Consider the following 6,654-nt stretch of genomic DNA (forward strand, 5'->3'; position numbering starts at 1 on the left):
GTTGCCCTATTTTGTTAATCCTCCCCAGGTTGTGGGAGCGAGTAATGTGTTTGAGTGTTTTTTGGGGGTTTCCTCTGTTTTTGGTTTCCATGTGGGAAGGGCCCAGAGTTTGTACAATAAAGCATTTTATTTATTCACATTGTCCATGTTTGATCTTTGAAGTGTTTGTTGCCTTAACCGGCTGAGGGCTTGCGGAGCGGCTGCAATCATGCTCTATCATTGGCACAAGCCATTCCCTGACAGGGGGCCTAGAAGTGACGTTCAATAAGCCGCCGACGGGCGGCCCTTGGACCTTGTGCATCCCTCCTGGGCTGGTACTCCTCGTCCTCGTCGTCCTCATGCTCCTCCTGCTCCTCCTCCTGAGGTGGTGGTCCAACGTGAGGTGGCAGTGCCTGAGTCCTGCGGATAGCCAGGTTGTGCAGCATGCAGCAAACGACGACGAATTGGGAGACTCGATCCTGCAAATACTGGAGGGCTCCCCCGGAGCGGTCGAGACAGCGGAACCGTTGCTTGAGCACGCCGATTGTTTGTTCTATGAGGTTCCTCGTCGCTTGATGGCTCTCGTTGTATGCCTCTTCAGCAGGGGTCGTGGGCGCGCGGAGCGGGGTCATGAGCCAGGTACACAAAGGATAGCCTTTGTCCCCGATAAGCCATCCTCTTGGGGGAGGCTGTGCCTGGAACATGTCAGCCACAGTTGTCTGTCGCAGGATAAAGGCATCGTGGCTGCTGCCTGGAAAGCGGGCATTGACAGCTAGGATGCGCTGCCTGTGGTCACACACCAGCTGTACATTGAGGGAATGGTAGCCCTTCCGGTTGCGGTAATCCTCGGCATGCTCAAGAGGTGCCCGCAAAGCCACATGCGTGCAGTCAATGGCGCCCTGCACCATGGGGAAGCCCGCTATTCTTGCAAACCCCACTACACGCTGCTGCTGCTTGTCCAGGGTCATGGGGAAGGAGATGAATTGATGTCTCCTTCTGAAAAGGGCTTCGGTCACCTGGCGGATGCAGCAATGCACGGCAAACTGGGAGATGTTAGCGATGTCCCCAGAAGCGGATTGGAAGGAGCCGGAGGCATAGAAGTTGAGAGCCACCGTCACCTTCACTGCCACCGACAGAGACGTCCTGCGCATCAGCTGTGGCTGCAGATCTCTCTGAAGCAGCCGGCAGATGTCTGTAACCACCTCCCTTCGGAATCGCAGCCTCCTAACACACATCGCGGCAGACATGGTCAGATAGGAGGTCTGCTGGCGGTATACCCTGCGTGGGTAAGGCCTCAGTTGGCGACGCCTGTTGCCCCCTCTGCGTCTAGCCAGGGCTGCCACTCTCTCACGGCGTCTGTAAGCCCTTCTGGCATAAGGCTGAAATTCAGCGTTGCCACCCAATGCAGCCCCCATTATATGCTGGCAAACACTGAGCTCTGAATGAAGGCTAAGATAATTGGTAAGCTCTGGCCTGAGCCAAAAATACCTGTCCAAGTGTTGGTCCAAACCAGTAAACTCTCCTCCTTGGTCTCTGTCCAAAAAACCGTTGCACAAGAGTGAATGCTGCAAAATGGCTGGCCTTTATACTGCTGGGTAAGTGCCCTTTAATTAGCGCTCCCCCCGGCCCGGCTGGCCTGTGTACCGTTCCACTTCACAGTCGCTCGGGACGCCCGGCGCACAATGGGCCGGCGCGAGTGAAGTTCCGGTTTGGGGCGCACAAAGGGCGTTGCACTATTAAATGACGTCATGATCTGCGCGCGCAGCAGGGCGCGCGCTAAGACTTTGCGCCGGCGCTAAATGTGTCCTGAAGTTGGGGAGAGGCGCAGATCGCGCTGCGCCCGGGCGATAAGCGCCTAGCACTCTAGATCTACTCCCCCTAAGGCGCTAACGGCTGGCGCGCCCAACTGAATTTCTAGGCCTGTGTGTTTTCATGGAACGCCTAAGCCAGCAAAAGTCACAGGGGCAACACCGAGGAATTGGTTATCTTCGGCGGAGATGGACCGACCGTGACCACAGGAGGTGGCTTGAAGGAGGGGGCGAGCGTCTATCTCCACTAGGGAAGATGGCCTGGATGGCTGGGGTCGAATTCCACCCGGTATTCCAGCCATGATGAGTTCACCTATGGTGAAGCGTCCATCCCATGCCCGAGAATAGGGGTTACTGCCTCTTGTGTTCGGGTAACAGAGGGTAAGCGGGTGTGCCTTAGCTGTAGGGGACACATTCCACTGGGAAGGTGGTGGTGGCTCAGGAAACTGAGCGCGGATACAGGGGACCAGACAGCTGACTGGGAAAGACTAAGTAATGACACGTACTGGACGATCACGGGTTCTCAGGGAGGAGTGAATGTGTGTTGGGATAAGTGGTGGGAATCTGAGGAAGGGATTTATGTGTGTATGTGGGGGTCAGAAAAGATCTGCCCAGCGGGTGTGTCGATCGCATTTAGCAGGCGATGGCAGGACACTGGGGGTGGGATCGGTTGGGATCAGAGTGTGGACTCCTGTGTAATCCCAAAACCCCCAAATGCCATCAATGCTACAGAGCTCATCTCATACACCAGGAAGCCCCCGCCCAGAGCCCCGACGGTACAGATGACTGTAGATGGGTGTCCCACCACCATGGGTCCAGGGAATGGGTTGGTGTTAATCCCTACTGACAAAGTGTTGTTTCAGAATGTGCACTACGCCGTGGCATCTGTGTAGGGGGTGGTATTTGGGTCAGCTTCACCTCTGACTTATGAGTGGTTCGAATCACTCCCACTGCCTTGGTTCTAGACCATGGACTTATTTGGGGGCTGTATTGAAAATGTAGCAGACAACTGAATTTTGGTGAAAGAACTTTGATCTCTATTTGAGAAAGAAAATACACAACGCAATAATCTTAACACTCTAAATTGGGGGAAAACTTCAGAATATACGAGGGAAAATAACAATAGACAGAATACTTCACCCCTCCCAATCCCACTTCACTAGCTAAGTTGGGCTCCAGCGGACCAGAGATAATGCTCACCAAAACGACTTCTTTTGACAGTTGTAGAGGTTCGCAATTTTGGGGTTCTCTAGATGTGTCAGTTGGGGCCTGCCGTACCCCGGACGCGGTAGAGGACTTCACCTGCGTAGCTGGTCAGTCTTCGCGAGTCCGCTGATGCGGTAGGGTGCGTATTGGATCTATCAGGTGAGTACCCAATTTCTTTTGGTTAGAAGTAGGGTTTAGAGACTTTTCAGTAAAATCTTACCCGGGGTAAGTCAGGATAGTTTGTAGAGCGGAAAAACTTGCGGATCTTCGGTTTCTTCCAAGTTGGTTTCTTGTCGCTCGCGGTGGCCCAATATTACCCGTTTGCTGGTAATATTTTTGGTTGTTTGTTTCGTGGGGTCCTGGTCTGCCGCGGTGGTGTGTTACTTCTTCAAGAGGGAGAACTGCTTCGAGATGGACTTCTTGATCCTGATGTTGGTGGATCTCTTCTGTGTCGATGAACTTCCTTCTGACTCCTTCGAACTTGAACCGTTGACTCGAACTGTTTGAACTGCCTGCTGTGAAAACAGGCCTTCAATTATACTGATTGAGGCCTGCTAATCTGCGCACCAAATCAGTTCTGGCTTATTGTTAGTTTTGGCGGGCTCGTTAATTTTGATCGGTGTGAATTGTTTAATTGGTTTCGGGATGGTCCCATTGATCTTAAGTTGTTTTAAGAACGTGTGAATTGGTTTCGGGATGGTCCCATCGATTGTTTAACCGCTTGTTTAATTGCAGTAAAGTTGTCTTTTCCTGTGGGTGCCAAGGTTCTTTTGTTGGTTGGTGGCATGTTTTGCATTATGCAAGGTTTTGGATGGTTCTGTAATTTTGGCGGGAACTGCTTTTCCGTTGGTCTATTGTCAGTATGTAAAATAACTGAGTGACTGAGACAGTTTAGATAAACCCCAGACAGCTTGGTTAATGCCAATACCCAAAACTGTCCATTTACAGAGGCCAATCCCAATTCTTTTGTTGCAGCCTTTTTCCTTCCACAGGCTCGAACATGCTTTTAAGAATAAAACCAAAATCCTGGGGTCCTTGATTTTAAATCTCCCTTAGGCCCAATATTCTTATACCATTCTGACATGGTTTTTTTAACAGTCCAAAAATCCCTTCTTTAGGGTAATCTTCTTGGTTTTGGGGGATCTGCTGAATTTTGCGAATCTTACATCTGTGATCCTGAACCTGACTGAAGTCTATCTACCTGTGTGGTGTCCAAGGAAGACGGAGAAGCTTTTTGAAGCTCTGTTAAAAGCGATGTTTCAGGAATTTTATGAACTGGACTATGGAAATGTAGAGAAAGAACAGCTTTATAATCTGAATGTTGGGGGCAGTGTGGGGTCCAGGAAGCAGAGAAGAGGGACCTGGAACGATGTAGCGACAGCGTTCAGTACAGGAACAGGTATTATTAATAGTATGGATGATGCACAACTCCAGATGCAGATCACTGGGTTAAAGAACCAACTGCGTAAATTTCTAGGGGAAGAGAATACAGTGGTGGGTTCAGAGCTTCATGAGGACCAGGCAATGACCATTCATTTAAAGGAGGTCATTGTGGAGCTGGAGAGGCACGCTAAAACTGTTAATGATTTGATACGGGAGGACAGGAACGCCTCGGAGCAGGCTGCACATGAGGTGTGTGTGTTGTATGGAGCATGGTTGCTGAGCGAGGGCCGCAGTAACCTGGAGGACCTGAGGCAAGGTCAAGTCCCTTCATGGTTACGCAACAAGCAGCTCGCCGCGCTGCACCCATATAGCAATTCGTTGAGCCTGTGCCAGCTTCGTTTAGCCTCTGAAGCCTGTCCCTGTAGATTGCGGGCGGTCCAACCATACTATGTGGAGCATTTCAGGTACCTGATTCCTTTTCTGCCGGAACACCTCACTGAGTTAATAAAGAGCGTTGAGCTCTCCCAGAAACATTTTTACACTTTAGAGCAAAAGACAGTAGAAGTGGGGGAGGAGATCAAAGGGATTGCCTCGCCACCATGGTGGGACATCGGTCTGACTATAGAGATTCCCCCCTGGATTCGCATCTCTTCCCATGCATTAGTAATCATACAATTGTTGCTTGTAAGCTACTTTTTTTACACCAGCTGCAGGTGGCGGAGCCAGATGCTCCGAGCGCGGTGGCAAGGGGTGTTAGATCGATCCGGAAAGGTGTAATTCGATTTGTGTTGATGATGGTTTCTCCCTGCAAAACCTGTAATGTATCGAAGTTCTGTAAACAAGTGTATTGTATTCTAGTTATAGTTTTGCACTCTGTATGGCGCAATGTGCGCTGTTGCATTTTTGTAATGTGTTACCACCTGTCAATGCTGTACTGTGTGATGTGCGCGCTGACTCTTTGGTACCGCCCTGTGGATCTTAGTAATGTTCTGTATTTTGTAAGAAGCCATTTCGCTGATGTTTTGACCCGGTAAAAGGGAACTATGACACGCAGTAAGGGGTACAGTTCCGGGGTTTTAAAATGTAAAATCAGGGAAACAGCTTCACTTGTGGGAGACTTTGGCTTTTGCTCTCTCATTGAGTGATGTGTTGTGGAAAGAAAAGCATCAAAGGGGGGACTGAAGTGATCGCAAAATCTCTGAAGAATGGATTCAGTCAAGAATATTTTTTCTGAGGGTATTTTCCCTGTTATGTGATTGCCCTGTGCATGGGGTTGAGATTTGACTGCCCTTGGACTGGGGTCGAGGTTTGACTATCCTTTGCCTGGGGTCGGGGTTTGACTGCCCTGGCCTGGGGTCGAGGGCTGACTGCCCTTTGCCCGGGTTCGAGATTTCACTGCCCTTTGCCTGGAGTTGGGGTTTCACTGCCCTTTGCCTGGGGTCGGGGTTTCACTGCCCTTTGCCTGGGGTTGGGGTTTGACTGCCCTTTGCCCGGGATCGAGGTTTGACTGCCCTTTGCCCGGGGTCGAGGTTTGACTGCCCTTTGCCTGGGATCGACCTTTGACTGCCCTTTGCCCGGGGTCGAGGTTTGACTGCCCTTTGCCTGGGGTCGGGGTTTAACTGTCCTTTGCCTGGGGTTGTGGTTTGACTGCCCTTTGCCCGGGGTCGAGGTTTGACTGCCCCTTGAATGGGGTCGAGGTTCAACTGTCCTTTGCCCGGGTTCGGGGTTTGACTGCCCTTTGACTGGGGTCCAGGTTTAACTGACCTAGGCCTGGGGTCGAGGTTTAACTGTCGTTTGCCTGGGGTCAAGGTTTGACTGCTCTTTGCCCGGGTTTGGGGTTTGACTGCCCTTTGCCTGGGGTCAAGGTTTGACTGCACTTGCCTGGGGCCAAGGTTTGACTGCCCTTTGCCCGGGTTTGTGGATTGACTGACCTTTGCCTGGGGGTCGGGGTTTAACTGCCATTTGCCAGGGGTCGAGGTTTGACTGCCCTTTGCCTAGGGTCGAGCTTTGACTGCCCTTTGCCTAGGGTCGAAATTTGACTGCCCTTTGCCTGGGGTCGGGGTTTGACTGCCCTTTGCCTGGGGCCGGGGTTTGACTGCCCTTTGCCTGGGGTCGTGGTTTGACGGCCCTTTGCCCGGGGTCATGGTTTGACGGCCCTTTGCCCGGGGTCGAGATTTGACTGCACTTGCCTGGGGTCAAGTTTTAACTGCCCTTTGCCTGGGGTCTGGGTTTGACTGCCCTTTGCCCAGGGTCGAGGTTTGACTGCCCCTTTTCTCTC

The sequence above is a fragment of the Somniosus microcephalus genome, chromosome 9 (assembly GCF_052327205.1).
Source record: "Somniosus microcephalus isolate GS21.2 chromosome 9, FLI_Smic_1.0, whole genome shotgun sequence".
Lineage (NCBI taxonomy): Eukaryota > Metazoa > Chordata > Chondrichthyes > Squaliformes > Somniosidae > Somniosus > Somniosus microcephalus.